The following is a 15,397-nucleotide window of genomic DNA, read 5'->3' as shown; positions in this document are numbered from 1 at the left end:
GGATCGCGAGACGAAAACCTTGAGGAATAAGGTTGTTCAGTTAGTGAAGGTGCAGTGGCTGCACCGCAAGGGATCAGAGTGGATGTGGGAGCCCGGGGAGGAAATGAGGGAGCATTACCTAGAGTTATTCGAGACAGCAGACTTCGAGGAAGAAGTCTAAGACAAGTGGGGGAGAATTATAATGCATAGATCCCTCGTATGCATTAAATATTTATTTACTCATTTTTACAAGGCAACTCGACGAGTTGGTAGCCCCAAACTCGTCAAGTAGAGATCGAGAGGGACGCGGGTTTTGATGTCTACTCGCCGAGTTGGGATGCCATTATTAAACCCTAATTTTAAGGGTTTGGTCCCCTATTTAAAGAACATAACACCTCTTATGGCCTCCCTCATCGTCCTCCATTGTCCAGAAAACCCTAATCAGTGAGCTTGAGCTTTGTGTGAGTGTGTGAACCATTTTTGAGTGTTTTAGTGTGATTTGAAGCTTGTGAGAAGACGAAGAAGAAGCTAAAGGACTCCAAGAGAAGGTTGTAGATCCAGGAGCAACATCACTTTTCCTTCACTTTCTGATAATCAAGTCTATACCTTGGCCATTTGTTTTCTAGATCTTCATATGGGGGTAGTTTAGGGCTTTTTGGAGTGCATTTTGGAACCATTCATGGATACAAGCGTGATTTGGTGTATCAACTGCACATCTACAGTCTTTGAGGGACTCCATGGCATAAAGGTGCCAACTTTATGGCCATGGGAGTCCCATGCACCTTATGAGCCACCTTTTTGGACCTTGTGAACTAAAAACCCCATATATGCACGTAAAGTTGGAAACTTTACATGACATAAGGACCTTAGGGGTCCAGATCTATGTTTTGGAGGCAATGAACCTAACTGAAATCGACTGATCGATTAAGATGATTTCTTCATGCAACTCGGCGAGTCAGGTCGTGGTTCCCCAACTCTTCTGTTAATGAGTGAACTCGTTGAGTCTAGGAGATTACTCAATGAGTTGGACATAGTTTTGGAATTGGGGGTGGAGGAACTCGACGAGTCCAAGGAGGGACTCGACGAGTTGAGTCGGGTTGTCCCGATTTTATGATAGACAAAACTCGACGAGTTTGTGAATGGACTCGCCGAGTGGACTCGGTTGACCACGAGTCTGAGTAGTACAGGAACTCGCCAAGTTGGGGGATAACTCAACGAGTTGGGTTGACTGGGAGTCAACCTTGACTTTGACTTTAACCCAAGCGTTGACTTTGACCACGGGTAAAATGTTCATTTTACCCTAGGAAGGATTATCAGATTTTGATTAAGTGTTATTATGAAATTGATAGCCGGGGAGTCACCAGAGCAGAAGTCAGAGATTCTTCACTCGATTTTTCAGCAATCGGCCTTACGAGGTGAGTTTCCTTCAGTAGGAACGGGTCGACGGCACCAAGGTCGGCCCGTATATGTGATATGATAGTAGCTGAGTGTGGGCGGGGCTCGAATCTTATAGCAGCCGACTGTGGGCGGGGCCCGAATCTCGTAGTATTATTTGAGTATAGTTATGTGACGACTATTTGATAATAGTAGATATACTTGTTGTATGTGTGATACTTATATGCATGTTAGACAGTGGAGTGTGTGCGGGGCCCGAATCTCCTAGACAGCGGAGTGTGGGCGGGGCCTGAATCTCCTAGACAGTGGAGTGTGGGCGGGGCCCGAATCTCCTAGCCAGTGGAGTGTAGGCAGGGCCCGAATCTCCTAGACAACGGAGTGTACCCGAATCTCCATGAGAGTGGGTGGGGCCCGTATCTCCTAGTTGCATGCTATGTGTATGGTATGTGGTAGTTTGGGGAGACTCACTAAGCTTCGTGCTTACAGTTTTCAGTTTTGGTTTCAGGTACTTCCGATAGCAAGGGGAAGGACTCGAGATGATTGCAGTGCACACATCATTTGTTCAGCCTGGGATGTTTATACTCTGATGTTTGATATACATTGATATGATGATTGGGATATTATGACATGTGTTTTTGGATAACTATGGTTTTATTAATAATTAAAAATGAAATTTTTGGTTTGTATTTTTGGGATGTTTCACGTATCATGCTAAAACATAACACTTATGTATGGGTATTTTAGGAATTACTTACTTGAGCTCAGTTGATTGCACACATCGCACCCTTTTTTCTTTACAAAACCTTTTTGGAAAATCGTTTTCTTGTAAAAGATTTTATCTATCCTCAGTTTGAGTCCAGACATACTATTGAGTGTGTCCGAATTCCTCAAACCAAGGCTCTGATACCAAATTGAAACATCCTAAATATACAAAGAAATTTTTTCGATTTTTAAAGTAAATAAAACCTTTTCATAAACATCACAAGTGAAGTAATCTAAAACAAGAGTATTTTTTCATAAAATATCAGAGTAATCCCAAAATCTCATAGTGTGGAAATCATCAGTGGATGGGACACAATCAGGATGGCTCCTTTCCCTTGCCACTAGAAGTACTTGAAACATTTAAAACTTAAACCGTAAGCACAAAGCTTAGTGAGTTTCAAAAAATATCATATACATACATAAGCATATATATAGCACGACGTCCTATTTCAGCCAACGGGCCTGTAACACCAGTGTTCCAGGTATGTTCAATTGTGGCTCAATTCTTTAAAGAGTATGCAAATATGGTCCTTATGTTAGGCATACGAGATAGGTACGTCGGGCGTAGGCATGTAAGTGAGGATTGTGAGTTCCTTGCCTATGTTGGGCGTACGTATAGGTACGATGCGCGTATGGCTTCAGAGGAAAAACCCTAAGTTTTGGGGTTTGCACCCTACTTAAGGATCATTATGGCCTCACGCCCTTTCTAAACTCCATCCTCCACCTCTCTTAGCCTCCATTTCGAACCCCTAATTGAGTGTGTGTGTGTGTGTGTGTGTGTGTGTTTTGAAGCCTTAGAATGTCATTTTTGGTGTCCTTGGTGGTGAAGGAAGACTCTTGAAGTTATGGTATTTCACTTAAGCCTTTCAATCCAGCAATTACCCTCCCTTGTGCACCTATTGGAGGTATAAAGCTCCAACCTTGATGCATATTTATTTAGATCTAGCTTTATAGTAATATTTGTTTATTAATGGTTCCATAGCCTTGGATCATGTGAGTTGAGAAACTCCAGACCTATTGAGAAGAGTTTCCTTTCATTTCAAAGCTTAGTGGTTCATAAAAATGGGACCTTGGTCCTTCCCAACCATGCATGATGAATCCATTAAGCCTTTTGGTCATGAATAAGACTTAGAGTTATATTTTGAACTCCTTATAGCCATGCAAAGGCATAAAGTTTTCAACTTTATGATTCTAGATGTTCATTAGACTTGGATCTAAAGTTTGGACGTAAGGTCTTAAGGCATTAAGACCTTAATAATGTTTTTTTGGAATTTGTCTAGTACACTGGGCGTAACCAGGGTACGTTGGGCGTACATGGTTGCAACCCCGTAAACCTTATGAGGACGAGTTTTACGATGGGCGTAGATCAGTATACATCGGGCGTATGCTTAGGAAGCCTTTTGTGCCGTTTTGAGACTTTGGGTCACTAGGGAGTTTTTTGGCTTGGATGGTTAGGCCATGTGTGGAGGGGCAAAATGGTGTTTTTTCCTTGGTAGGATAATTTATGTTTTTGACCATTATTATGGGTTAAACCCCGATTATTAACTAGGGTTATTATTGGATTATGATTAGCATGAGGAGCCGTGCTAGCAGCAGCTCGAGTGTGTGATACCATTATCTTCTGTCAGAGGTGAGTCTTCTCAATGTATCTGTGGGTCGAAGTCACCAATGTCTGTCCATTATTTTGTTATGTAGAATGCTAGATGTTATGTGAATTGTATATGTTTGCATGATTGGGTTGAAATAAACCCCAGGGCTAAGCTCATATTTGTTGATCGAGTTGAAATAAACCCCAGGGTTGGGCCCATTATTACATGATCGGGTTGAAATAAACCCCAAGGCTGGGCCCATATTTGTTTGATCAGGTTGAAATAAACCCCAAGGTTGGGCCCATATTTGTGTTTTGGCTTGGAATATACCCTAGGGCTAGGCCCAGTTGCATGTTTGTATGTGGTACTTTGGGGAACTCACTAAGCCTTGTCCTTACAGTTTATGTTTATGGTTTCAGGTACTTCCGGTATGAAAGGGAAGGGCCCAACATGATGGCATAGCCTCTTCCCCTCATGATTTTTGCACTTTTTGGACATTTTTACACTGATGTTTTGGATATTGTACATTGTGATTGACCTAGAACTATTTGATGATTGAAACTATCGATTTTAAAACGAAAACTTTTATCATAGTTTTTGGGGATGTTACGAGTTGGTATCAGAGCCTTGGTTTGATCGATTCGACCACATGTTTGGGTGTGTAAGAACTCAAACTAAGGAAATTATACTCTTTTCAAAAGAAAAAGAAATTGAATTTCAAAAAAGATTTTTACTAAGTAAAAAGGGATACGATGCGTGCAATCAGTCGAGTTGTAACATCCATAAAAAATCATGAAAAATTTAAACTTTTTAAATATAACCCAAAACCATAAAGTGTTTACAAATAGTTTTAAAAACCATAAAGGGGGCGACAAAGATGTATAGGTATCTTCGCCCAGATTATTGGTGGCCCTGCATGAAGCGAGATGTAGCATGGTACGTGGAGCGGTGCTTGACTTGCAGGAAAGTCAAGGCCGAGCATCAGCGACCTCACGGCAAGATGCATCCGTTGGAGATTCCCGTATGGAAATGGGAAGACATCGGTATGGATTTTATTACGAAGTTTCCCAGGATTGTGCGCGGTGTGGATTCTATTTGGTCATCGTGGATCGATTGACCAAGAGCGCACATTTCATTCTGATCCAGGAGAGTATTTCTGTAGAGAAGTTGGCCGAGATCTTTGTGGGGGAAGTGGTGGCACGTCATGGGGTGCCGGTATCAGTGGTTTCAGACCCGAATGTTCGCTTTACTTCCAGATTTTGGAAGCGGTTTCATGACGATATAGGCACTCGTCTCCATTTCAGTACAACATTTCATCTGAAGACTGATGGTCAGAGTGAGTGGACTATTCAGAATCTTGAGGATATGCTACGTGCGTGCGTATTGGATTTTGGTGGGAGTTGGGATACGTATCTTCCGTTAGCAGAATTTTCATATAACAATAGTTATCATGGCGGCATTAATCGACCTCCTTTTGGGATGCTCTACGGGAGGAAATACAGGACCCCGATTTGTTGGGGCGAGGTCGGTCAGCGAGTTATGGGGAGTACCGATGTAACATCCATAAAAATCATGCCAAATTTGAACTTTTTAAAACATTTCAAAACCAATGATTATTATAAAACTTGTTTTCAAATAGTTCAATATCATATTTTCCCAGAATCAAATCATAAAACATAAGGAGGTGCACGATCACGCCTTCGCCTTCCCGCTATTATCAGAAGTACCTGAAACAATAATCGATAAATGTAAGCTCGAAGGCTTAGTGAGTTACCCCCAAAATACAAACGCCATACGATCATAATCATAACATATAAACAAACTCAGCATGCATAATGAGCCATCAGTCTGACTGGACTGCCCGCACCGGGCCGTCAGTCTATATGGACCGCTCTTCGAGCCTTCGGCACGTTTGCACCGCCTCTCAGGGCCTTCAGCCTATCCGGACCGCTCGTCGGTCCTTCAGCCTGACTATATGCCCTCTCGGGTCTACAGTCTATCCGGTCCGCCCTTGGTATCTTGGCCTACAGCACAAAGCAGGACCTGCCTCAACCCAATCCCCCAAACCAACAAACATGTGCACATAATATCATACACTAGCATGCAAGTACAGATAGTCATACAGATCTAACAGATCACTAACATGGCAACCATCTTATAACCAGGATACTGATCTAACCGATCAATAACATAGCAACCATCCTATAACCCAGGATACCGATCTACCAGGTCACTAGGCATATCACCATCCTAACTACCAGGATGTAAATCAATAAGCATATCATATAATAAATCCAGATACAAATTCGATAAGGGCCGGCATTGGTGCCTTAAACCCTGTTGATATAGTGAGGAGAACTCACCTCACAAGTGTCGACCTGTAGCTATAAGATCAACTTCCGAATCACTGTTACAAACCCCACCACCTATAACCACCATAGGACCAAGTCCATCAGAATCCCAATTTACCAAAATGCCCTCAAAAGTCCAACTGGTCAACCCTTGGTCAAAGTCAAAGTCAAAGGTCAAAGTCAACGATCCATGTTGACCCGACTCGTCGAGTGTAGCTAGCCACTCGTCGAGTTCTTCAAGAACTCAGAAAGTCATAAAACCCTCACTGACTCGTCGAGTTTCCAACCAACTCGGCGAGTCCATGTGTGTCCAGAAGTCGAGGGAAAACCCTTGCTGACTCGTCGAGTCCCCTTACTGACTCGCCGAGTCCATGCAGAACCCAACCATGGTAAATCTTCATCGGACTCGCTGAGTCGTCTATGCGACTCGTCGAGTTCATGCAGTCCACTTCTTATACAAATGTTTTTGCGCTACTCCAAAGCTCCAACTGGTAGATCTAGTCTCCTAGGGCCTAGTTACCACGTAAAGTTGCAAACTTTATGTGCGTGCAAGGACTTAAGAGCCAAAACTAGGCTAAAGAAGAAGCTTAAGGCAAGGAGAAGGCCATAGCTTGACAAAGACTAGAACTTTGTGACAATAAGGGGCTAAAGGAGTCCAGATCTGAAGTTACAACCTCAGATCTTGCCCCAAATCTGAAAAAACCACAACAATACACTAGAAAGGTTATAAACCCATGTATGAAGAGATATAGCTAATGTAGAGCCAAGGTAACGACTTGTTACCTTCAAAGTGATGCTAAGATGGAGTAGAATTTGGATCCACGACTTCTCCTTGTTCCAAGCTCCTTGGACTTCAAGCTCTTCTCACCAAAATCCACATTCCAAGCTTAATAACACACAAATATGGAGAGTAAATACGATTTAGGGTTTCTGAGCTCAAGGGGGTTGTAAAGGAGGCTAATGATCCTTTAAATAGGGTGCAAAACCCTGCAAATTAGGGTTTCATCCTCCAACTCCAACTCGTCGAGTTGTGTCCTCCAACTCGTCGAGTTGGTCACTAATGCGACCTTGCTATCTCTTCTCTCCAAGACCTTCTAATGGACTCCGAGTGGCTTCTACAAGATCACAGGAAAGAAAAGCCGTCAGCCGTTTCCCGGGAGGAGGCTCCCGGAAAGACGCTCTGACGGTCAAGTTAGCTAGGTTTTAGGGTTTATGTGAATGTAGCTGGAAGAACATTTCTTACCTCTTGAGCTCCTGAGCGTGTCCTTTTATACCTAGCGACCATGTCATGTCCGTACGAGGCAGGATCGCTTTAAGGAGACAAGGTCAGAGGCGCTGATTGGAGGATCATGCGCCTCTATCTGTCAGAGCGTTATCATTGGCTCCGGTAGTAATGGTCTGATCCTGTATCTTGTCTCCTGACCGTATCTTTTGTCTTGGCACCAGGAGCGTCCCTGGCGGGCGCGAGCCTTTCACCGGGGTGCCCTGCTCTTAGGGGCGCTGGCGGGCACTGAGCCTGCTAAGCTTGGCTCGGCCAGTGCGCCAAGTTCCTTGGTCGGGCGTGATTCTTCCATGCTCGCTTAGACACGTCATCAATTCCCCCGGTCCGGTATTCGTAGCGTTGCGACACTAGTTACGGCGTTCTGTACTTGACTGTTCTACACGTGTAGACTCCCTGTTTGCCCGCCGGTTCAGTTTTAATGACGACGTGACCACTCATGATGGCCAGCGGTTATGTCACTGTGTCAGACATTTTGAATATCCCACCCTTTCTGTTTTCTTATAAGGGCGGTTATTACGCATTCTCAGTTACGCTTCCTTTCCTTTGCTTTTCTTCTTCTCCAAAATCATTTTCCTCCCCCTTTTTTCTTATGGCGAGTCCCCCAGGAATTCTCCCTTCTGCAACTGAGTATCAACAGCTTGAGAGGACTTATGGTCTCTCTCCCCAAGATGGTGTGGAGTTTCCATCACCTGGTTCTTCTATCACGTCCCCCCCTCCCGGAAAAGTTGGGATTTCCCAGAAAACCCTAGATGCTGGTCTTCGTCTTCCGTTAACTGACTTCCAGGAGGAGGTTCTTCAAAAGGATGGTTGCAGCATTCAAATGCTAACTCCGAACGTTGTGAATAAAGTGGTGGCGTTCAATATGATCTGTCGTGCCAACGGTTACCTCCCTGACTATTTCGTGTTCAAGTACTTCTTCAGGTTTTGATATACTGGTGATAAGTACACATTCTCTGTCCGACGAGGAGGGCACACCCTAGTTCCTGATGGGCGAACACCCAAAAATTGGCAGGACTGGTGGCTATGGGTGAACAAGGGCTTGGCCGGTAGCGGTCGTTACCGTGCAAACACCTTCTTCGACACTACTCCCAAGCTTTGTCCCCATAATCAAGATGTTGCTGATTTCCTGAAGAATGTCCAGGTATCTCCTGAGGATTACTCTGAAGCTCTTTTGTCCGGTGTGGGGATGAGTCCGTCCTGGCGGCGTCGTGGCAAGATGGCAGTTTTCTTCTGCATCGTTATGGCAAGTGCATGTGTTTCCTTTTTCTTTGTTTGTTTGGGTGTGTTTGTTGGCTAGGGTTTTAACCTTTTGGGACCTTCGCGTTCTGACTTTTCTCCTTATGTTTTAACATTTTCAGGTGTCGAGTCCACCTTATCCATGGACGAGGTCCTGCGGAAGCGCTATCGGGGGAAGTTGGAATGGCGGGAGGTGGACCTGGTTGATCGCCTTCCCCCGCCTCGCCGACTAGATCATCTTGCTTTTACTGCCGCTATTCCCGTTCCTCCGGCGGCTGGGAAGGGTTCATCATCTGCTGATGTGGACCCTCTGGCCGCTCGTCCTATTTCGGCCATCATGTCGTTGGGCAGTGTTCATCATTCTTCTGCTGATAGCAATGAGGACAACAAGGAGGGTATCATCTCTGATGTTCGGCGTATGCAAGCTAAGAGGAAAGCTGTATTGGACATGGGGGAGACAGTCACCGGTGTGCCTAACGTCGCCAAGCGGGTTCAGACCAGGCGCAGTTTCTCCCGCCTTCTGAACTCTATTTCTTCAACGCCAGCGGCCATTATTGTGATCCATGATGACGACATTCAACAGTCCGAAGGGGTCAGTGGGGCGTCTAAATAGCCCGTTGCTCCTGCTCAAGTTGTTTCTTCTATTCCTGTTAACTCCTCACCTTCAAAGGGTCCTAGTGACCCAGGACAAGCTCCCATTTCTCCAGGGGAGGGGTGTTGGTGAAGGTTCTTCTGGGCCTTCCCTTTTTGTTCCCACCTGGAGTCTTCATAACGAGTCCCGCTTCTCTGTTCGTGCCAATGCCGTGGAGTTCGCCCGGCATGCCTTCCCTCTAGTTTCTGTTGCAGACATGGAAGCCATGGTCAGCCCTTCTCTTTCTCATAATATGACTTATGCTGCCGTGCAGGCTATGTTCTACCTCGTTGCAGGCGCGCGACGTATTCAGTTGCTTGGTGAAATGGAGGTTGTTCATGCTGGGTGTGGTTCTTGTGTGGCTGAATTGGAGCGTCGTGTTTTTGAGCTTGGTGATGACCTTCAGCGTTCAGAACAGAAGTATCAGCTTCTCGTTTCTGAGAAAGCTGTTGTGGAGGAGGTCAGGTCCTCCCTGGAGGCGAAGGTTGATTCTCTTACTCAGGTTAACGAAGGTCTGATGATCCAAGTCGAGAGTCTCGAGCGTGATGTTGTTGATCACGACCGAGTGGTCACTGCTCTACAAGCGAGTGCTGATGTCGCGCAATGTGATCTAGACTGGCTGCTGCGAGTGGGTCTTGTGCGAATTGTTGATAGGCTAATTGAACATCCGGATTTCACAAGCGCCATAAGTCTTATTCGTCACTCTGCCTTTGTTGTTGGGGCAGAGTCTGTTCGTAGTACTCTGGCAAGTGTTGGGCCTGCAGATCTTGTTGTTAATGTCCACTCCTCTGGTCCTGTTGTGAGTGTGAATGAGGCTCTTTTATCATTTGCCAGCATGGATCACGCTTCGCTTCTGGGGTTAGGATACTTGGACGTCCAAGGGATTCGGTAGCTTTGTGCCTTTTTCGGCTCTAAATGCACTCCTGAGGGTATGGCGGGTGATGATGATGAGACTGCTCGTGCTGGTGAAGACGTTGTTGGTGAGGATACCCCTGTTTTTGACGTTGGTGGCGATGGTTATGTTGTTGGGAGTGTCGGTGGTGGTAAGGTTGGTGGCGCGGGTGGTGATGTTGATGTAGATGGCAAGGACATTGGTGGTGATGTGGTTGTTATTGCTAGTGAGAAAGCTGGTGGCGGTGGAGATGATCTTGTTGGTGATAAATATGCTCTTGCATCGTGTGCTAACCCTCCTAGGACGTGAAAGCTTTTTTTGTTTTAAATGTTTCTTTCTATGTTTTTGGATGTTTTGGCTCTGGTCTTTGATGTAGCACTAATTTTACTTTGGTTTCACTGTTTTGTTGGTGGTATTTTTCTATGTAATGTTGGACCCTTTATGCCAGCTTATCGTTAGGTATTTGGATTTGATGCACTAAGCATTTGATTGCATGTGTTGATCATGAGATTTAATACACTAAGTATTAAGATTCGATGCACTAAGCATTTGATTCTATGAAATTTAATACACTAAGTATTAAGATTCGATGCACTAAGCATTTGATTGTATGTGTTGAACATGAAATTTAATACACTAAGTATTAAGATTCGATACACTAAGTATTCGGGTTTGGTACACTGAGTACGAAATTCAATACATTAAGTATTTAGACTCGGTACGCTAAGTACAAAGTTTTCGACGTAGGTCTTGTTGGGTGTTTGAACATTTGAAATGTCGCCCCGGGCTCTAAGTGAGGCGTCTTGGTTTAGAAGTAAAATTTTCTCAAGTTCCTTGCGTTCCAAGTTCTTGGTAGTTGCCTTCCTTCCATTGTCTCCAGAGCGTATGCCCCGTTTTGATTTGCTTCAACAACCTTATACGTGTTGGTACCTGAAAGTAAACCTCTAGCAATCCTAAGTCTGAATAACGAAGTACATGTGTTCCGAAGTAAATGGTCCAGAGTCAATGGTGAAGAGTGGTCTGGAATCTGTCGGACCAGAAGAGAAGAAGATGCGAAGCTGAAGTCATTCCGGAATGATTCTCATGTCCGGAATGGATACTGATCCGGAGTAACACTATTTTGTCTTTGTGTATTTATTAAGTTTGTCTTTATATTGATGTGACATTTCATAGGACTTGGTCTTTTGTTGTATTAGACAATCAGAATGTCAGAAACATTTCTATTGTCCAGTCCTATGTAAGTATTCTAGTTAATTCGTTGTAACCTTCACTCCTATTTATAGGAGCATTCAATACAAGTCAACAACGGATCTTTCACTCAACTTTTGGCATTTTACTAAGTTACTTCAAACTTCTTTCAAACATTCTTGTTGTTCTTCATTTATTAGCTTTACCTTGATCATTTATTCTCATTTCTCATTTAATGACTTGATCATTTGTTGAATATATTATCTAAGACCTGACTGGTCTTTCCAGGCTTGACTTGAACATTTATTAGCAAGCAAACATTGATCTTAAGCATTCACTCAAGGTTTGAGTTCTCAAACCTTGTCCCTGCGCATCAGGTCTATTTTGTTCTCACAATTGGTATCAGAGCTTAAGTGGTTGTCCTTTGAATCCATAATATCAGATTATAGTTGGTTTGAAATTACCTTGGTATTTCAACCATTTCTGTGATAAGGATAAAAGTTCTTCTATATACCACTTTAGCTTGAAGATATCTTAACTTCAATGGCTGCTTCTAATCCTCAGCAAATGATTTCAATGCAAATCGCAAATAGTGTGGGTGGCCCTACACGTGCCCCATTACTAGTTGTGGAAGAATATGATCACTGGAAAGTTAGAATGGAAAGATTTTTACTGGCCAAGGATAAAGGTGAAGAAATCTGGAGATCCGTCAAAGAAGGTCCACATGTTCCTGTAAGAACATTAGTAAGAGATGCAGCTGCTCAGCTCATACGTGAAGATGAAACTCGCCCAGCTCCTCTAACTGCAGATGATATCGAGAAGTTGCATGCTGACCAAGTTGCTTTCTCAGAAATGGTGTTTGGTGTTCCGCCCTCACTCTTCGAGCACATCAAGCTGTGCAAATCAGCCAAAGAGATTTGGGACACTCTTCAGGACCTGATTGAAGGTTCAGAAAATATGAAAGACAAGCACCTCACCTCAGTTGTCAACGACTTCGATACCTTCACTACCACTCCTGATGAATCAGTGGCCTCAGCCTCCAACCGTTACCGAATCGTGGTCAACAACATGACTGCTCATGGGATTGTCCGAACTCCTTTGGAGTACAATCTCAAATTCATAAACAGTCTTGGAAAAGGATGGGGAAATGTGAAATCTTATCTCCAAAGCAATGGTTCCTTGAAAAAGTTGAAGCTCTATCAACGTTTTGATGAACTTCAAGGACATGAGTCTAATGTTGCTCATACCATAAGAGAACTCTTCGTAGGTCCTCTTGCCCTTGTCGGTTCTTTCGAATCAACCATTCCGAACTCATCTACTTCGGATCCCTTCAAACCCATTGTTCCATCTGTTCAAACATCTGCACCCATCTTACCCACACAAATCTATCCTGTTGATGATTCCGAAGCCATGGACTCTGAACTCCGTTTCCAACAGGAGTTTTCTCTACTCTCAATGAAATACAAACGTCCTTTCAATCCCTATTACAAACCATACCAAAACCGATTCCATGCTCCTCACCATAACAATCCTCAACCATACTCAGCTCCGGAACCTAAACTAACTTCGGAAAACCCTCTCGCATACAAACCAAGCATCACTAAACCAAACTCTACTCCGGAACCCTCTCTGAATTCCAAATCAGACAAACCAAAAATTATGTGTCATAAGTGTGGACATGCAAACCATTTTGCTAAAGATTGCCTGGCTGATGCTCCGCAGAAACCAAAAATCAAGGATTCTGCTTACTACGTCCAAAGAGCACAAGAGATGGTTGAAAGCGAAAAAGCCTTTATAACAACGGTTTCAAGAGATGTTGAAGGATATTGGTCATCCGGGGATGATGATGATATGGTAACTGGAAGGAATATGTGTTTGATGGCTAGACAAACTGTTGAATGTGATGAAGGATATTGGTCTTCTAGGTCAGAAGATGAAGATGATGTTGCTGAACCTCACTACTGCTACATGGCACCAATGATCCACCCAGTCGAAGCATTGTTCAGCAGGTAAAATCTATGATTACTAATAATAATTTTGATCTATCTCTTTGTGAACCTTATCTGACCCAAATCCAAACAGATATGGGCACCATTTATAAAGCCTATGAGTCTGCCATCGAATCCAGTGAGAAGAAGGACTGTGAACTAAATCGTCTTAGGTTGCGTTTTGAGGATAAAAAATTGAAAATCGAGTCTTTAGAGCATGAGCTTGTAATGTCAAAAGATGAATGTATCATTTTGAAAGACAAATGCGAAATTACCTATTCTGAAAGAAATATTTTGATTACTGATAACAAACGTCTCAATGCTAAGATAGATGCTTTACATAATTCAATTGACATACTTGAATCAAATCTTCAGATGACTCATAATTTTCGTCATCCATGGTCAAAAGCACCAGGTCTCGGAAGCGAGTATCCGAAACCTATTGCTCGTCCCTTAAAAGAATTACAAAATTTGACCTTCATGGAGAGGTTTCGAACATCAAACATTCGGACACCTCCGTTTCTCCCTTGTCTCCTCTTCATGAGACCACAGATCATTTTGAGTCCTTAATTCCTGAGTTTCAACCAATTGTTGTCAAATGACTGATTCCACACCTCTTCCACCTCTGATAAACCTGGACTTGAATCGGACCACGGAATTTCATCACAGTGTTTCAAATTGCATTGATTACGTTTCTAAGAGTAACCCTCCCAACAACTGTGTTGTTGAAGAAATTCCTTCCCTGACAACTGAAACTGTTTCCTCTAAGTTTGTATGGGCATCTTTAAATGATAAAGTTGAAGTCTCAAGTTGTGTGTCCTCTGATTCTTGCGAATCGGATTCCTTAGTCGTTTCAAAAACTAAATTGGTTCCCATTACTCCTGAGTTTAGTAATCCATCCGTAGGACAAACCTCAAAATCCTCGTCTCACCCTAAGAGAATACCAATGCTGAATAGGAAGGATATTGTAGATCCCAAAGTAGAAGCTCGAAATGCACATAAAAAGGAAGTTAAGACTAGACAAAATTCCAGGTTCATTGAAAACTCCAAACCGAGTATATCCCAAAATTCTCATGCATCAACCCATAGTCAAAACTCCTTTGTACCCACTAAGATCCTCAAAAGACCTTCTGAATATCTCAGTCGTGTAGAACCCAAGAAAGTAGACAGTTCTACACAGCCTAAATCTCATGTGAATGCCATGATAGTCCAAAACACTTCTCCTCGGACTGTTTCATCTGTTTTTATTGCTAAATCTGATGGCACAATTTTTAAACCCAATCTTTCAAAAACCAATGTGTCATCAAGCAAATCCACAAATGCAAAGAAAACAATTTTTTCAAAATCTTCAAAGAAAAATCTTGTGCGGAAAGTCAAATCTCCCATGGATGAAACAACAATTTTGGAGGTCACAAATGTTATCAACACTCCGGAAGTCAAAGGTCCGAAGAAGACCGTTCGGAACCTCCAAGTCATTAAATATGACTACTGGATAGATGAAAAGACATTAGCCTTCTGTCTGTTTCCAAAGAATTCGAAGAATACCACCCAGAAACACAAAGTTGTTCCTAAGTCACAATCAAAGTCCAAAGCCCGTGCCTACGTCCCAAAGTCTAATTCGGAGCCTAAAAACTCCATGACTCACTAATTTTGCAGGCACTCTATGCTTCGGAGTAAGAAACAATATGGTATATTGATAGTGCTTTCTCCATGCACATGACGGGGCAGAAAGATTTTCTGCGAGATCTAAAGCTTTCTCCAAACGCTGGTTACGTGACATATGGCAACAACTCCAACTCTCAAATACGTGGTTATGGGATCCTCACCAATGGAAACTTCTCTATCTCACATGTGGCTTATATAGCTGATCTAAAACATAATTTGATAAGTGTTGCTCAGCTCACTGATTCAAATCGACGTGTGGAATTTGCAAAAAGTAAAGCTATGTAATGACTGAAGACCGGAAAGAGTGTTTAATCAAGTCACTTCACAACAAGAACATGTACCCGCTCGACATCAACATGATTGTTGGCAAACCGCAACTCTGCCTTCTCACCAAAGTTGTTCCTGACGTCAGTTGGTTATGGCACCGAAGGCTCGCTCA

The sequence above is a fragment of the Lactuca virosa genome, chromosome 3 (genome assembly GCF_052849685.1).
Source record: "Lactuca virosa cultivar CGN04683 chromosome 3, Lactuca_virosa_CGN04683_v6, whole genome shotgun sequence".
Taxonomy (NCBI): Eukaryota; Viridiplantae; Streptophyta; class Magnoliopsida; order Asterales; family Asteraceae; genus Lactuca; species Lactuca virosa.
Note: the sequence above shows the minus strand (reverse complement) of the source record.